A 3,708-nucleotide genomic window follows, 5' to 3' on the forward strand; every position below is an offset into this window, starting at 1 on the left:
AGTAGAGTGGAATATCAATAGCTAGTAATTATATAAATGAGACAGTTTTCTTAATCCATAGGAAACCCTATAATTCCGTACTGGTGAATACTGGTAATTCAATTTTTGCGGCATTTGGAAGTAAAGTTGAAAAGATGAACATTTTTAGATATGAACCATGTACATCAGGGCATCGTTTGCACAATAAAGGTATTTCAATTTATAATTATCTATGAGGAACCAAAAAACATGATTAATTCACAGAGATGTGTGTCATACGGACTCTTGTTACCTCCATGAGAAATGGAGGTATTGTTTTTGGCGTGTCTGTCTGTCTGTCTGTCTGTCTGTCTGTCTGTCTGTCTGTGTGTGTGTGAGTGTGTGTGTGTGTGTGTGTGTGTGTGTGTGTGCGCGCGCGCATGCGCCTGTGTGTGGTATGTGTCTGTGCTTCCTCATATGGTAAACACATCACTTAAAATACCTTTATGGATTGTAATGTGTGTTTGAGTTTCCGCACATTTGTAGTCAGCATAACTTCAGAACGCCTTTATGGATTGTCATGATATTTGGTATGTTGGTAAGTCTTAGGAAGACGAAGGTCAAGGTCAAATATGGGCCTCCTGGTGGATGACCTTGGTACTGCAGCAGAACTTCCGGTTTTTGTATCTTTTGTCCTGAACAAGCTATGGTCTTGAATTTTGGGTGACAGATAGCTTATTCTGTCAGGTATAAGTGGTGGGAGTTTGGTCCCCCTAGCAGCTTGTTCTGGAACTGCAGGGCACTTTCTGGCGAAATTTTTAAAAGCCAATTAGTCCAGATAGGAACAACGTATTTTCATCATTTTTGGTGTGTAGGTTACTGAGAGAGAGTTGTGCATAATTAAATGCAAATTATGCAAATGAGGACCTAATTTGTATAATTAATGAGAAAATGCTATAATTACAGTGTTTTATATAGTACTACTTTTATACATGTAATCTATTTGATATGTGGCAGGCAGAACATCAATAGATACCAATTATGCAAATGTGACCTAATTTGCATAATTAATCGGAAAATTCGGTGACTCCTTATTGGTGAATGATGGGAATTTTATACCTCGTGACATGTGTAAGTTACTTAAAGGTTAACATCTCTATGCCTATATCATGTTAATGTGGAGGTCATTTGCATAATTAATGAGGTCGTGTTGAAATAAAGTATGACAAAGGAGAGGAATTTTACATGAAAAATATTGTAATTTGAATTTAGAAAACCATAAACTGAACTAGATTATGCTAATTACGACCTTATTTCCATATTCAATGAGACAAAAAAACATTTACAAAAACTCATATATTTCATGGAGGTTTGAAATCTCAGAATTCTTGTTTCCATTGTTGTAGGTGGGACTGGCTATTCTCTCTTCGCAGCCAGGGGTGAAATCGCAAGGATCTCAGTCTAATGTCTATCGTGGTCTGGGCGGACTCTTTTCGGAGCTGAAGTAGTTTTCCCCCGCCCAGCTCAACTGGCCACCCGGTGGGAGTTTTGCGCCTGTTAGCCTGGTTAACCAGACCGCCGTGAGCTCAGCGCTGTCCCTTCGGCGCCGAGAGCGTTTGGGGCCGCCAACCAGGAGTATTAACCTCCAGAAGGAAGTGCTATTTTCCGATAAATCATGCTGCAATGAATACATAACTAGCCGACTTTTTACGTAATTTCGCTTGTACGAGTTGCGCGGCGCATGTTTGTAAAGTGATATTAATATCATTTTCCCCCATGCTGAACCACACTTGATACATCCGAGAACTCTGGCTTAACGCAATACTCATACACTTCAGGTCAACATAAACATTTTTGGACGAAAATGGTAGGAGACAAGCACATTAACAAGCTGATTATTGAGAAATTACTTGCTTTACTTTGCTTGACCTGCGGTTTGGATACTATAATATCAGGATGTCTAATGCAGTGGGCGGTAGTTTCATCCTGCGTGTTTTGATTTTCTCAACTTATTTGCATGTAAGTATTACTTGAACAGATAATTAGATTTCGCCACTTATGGAAAGGATAACTAGATTACGCCGTTTTTTTCATCGTCAACATTTGCGGCATAAATGAGGGGCGATAAGAACACCAAGAAGGACAATGGTTGGTAAGATACTAAAGAACACAAAACGGTACCAATTTTTCTTATTGCCCCCGAAATGAGGTCTGTAACGTAACTTTTTGTGTAAAACATAGACACCAATGGGGTAGCGTGGTGTATTCTGGGATAGTTTTGAGGGTATTTGGAGAGTTTGTCCTGGATTCGAAGCGTTTTAAGACTTGCGCGCACACAGAATCGCTCCCTCAAAGTACAGAATTGCTCCCTGTTGCCAGCGTGTCGGGAATGGACTGAGGAGATTCCTGCTGTTTACCCAGCATGCTGTGCGCGAGTAGTATGTGTATCTAATTAAGCCTTTTGGGCTGCGCCCAAAAAGTAACCAATGGGCATTTAATTGTATACTGTAATATTAATATGCATTTTTCACTTCTAAAAATAAATGCCTGTCGAAATATAGCACCTCCCTCTGGAGGTTAGTACCTCTGGAGTTAGGGGGGGGGGGAGGTTTCTTCGCTCACAACGGGCGGCAAAAGAGGAATACAGGAAGTCAGCGGATACAGGGAAAACAAGTTGGAGATTGGTCCGTGGCATAACTCGCCTGTGCTTGGTAAAGGGCCTGGACGAAAAATTACCGCCAAGCCGACCAAAGCTTTAAAGGTTTGGTACCCAGGCTATGCGCCTGTAGGGCAGACGTCACAATTGCGCTGCGCAGTGGAGGCCAAAAAAAGAGTGCCTAGTTAATACCTTTGAAAATCCTTTTTTCTCTTGAAAATTTTGGTCCATTTTGGAGATTTTTGGGCTGGAAGGCACAGGTAGGGTCTAAACTTTCCTGCATTGGTCAAGTTTTGTTTATTTCACCAGTTTAGTGGGCGTAGTGAGAGATGTGAGTGGTTAGGTCTTGTCTGGCCAGACGGATGGATACCAAGGAAAATGTAGGTCAAAGTTGAGGTTTGTTTACTAGCATCAGCTGTGGCGGGAGTTTGAGCTGGTCGACCCCCTGTTTTCTTTCTATATGTGGGAAGCAGACCCTTGTGGCCCTGTCTGCCCTGAAGGAACGTCCGCCATGTTGAAAGTCCCATATATCACATGCAGTCGTGGGCACAATACACAAGTCCTGACACGTCCCGCAATGCAATGAATTTTTCATTTTTATTATTTATCATCGTATGTACGCAAATATCCGACTGGGTGTGGTTGGGTGGCGTGTCCTGTGGCTGTATACGAAGATATACAAGTACAGATACTGTTCAGACTCCGTCAATTTTGATTTTGTTACTTCACTGAGTAACTATAATAGTATGTATCCAATGAAACAAGGCGACCTACTGTTGTTCGCATAATTAGCTAGGGTCATTTTGGTCGACAGAAGTTGTTGAACGGGGTCAAGACGATCCACAGAAGCTACCAATGTAGAGTGTGGGGAGATCCTGATATTAGCTAGTCGTCTTATTCAATCCTTTGAAATGGGATCAATACAAGGAATAGCGTGTACACAAATGATACCAAGTGACTTAACCTTGCACAAACGGTACCCTTCTCAGTTGTAGCGCCAAGATGACTTTGAGGTAATATTGTGCTAAAGGACCTTACCTAAACCGATGTCCTTTTGGTTCACTACTCCTACAGGCCTCAGGAGTTGTTGGACC

Source organism: Branchiostoma belcheri, unplaced genomic scaffold (assembly GCF_001625305.1).
Source record: "Branchiostoma belcheri isolate BF01 breed outbred unplaced genomic scaffold, Haploidv18h27 scaffold40, whole genome shotgun sequence".
Lineage (NCBI taxonomy): Eukaryota > Metazoa > Chordata > Leptocardii > Amphioxiformes > Branchiostomatidae > Branchiostoma > Branchiostoma belcheri.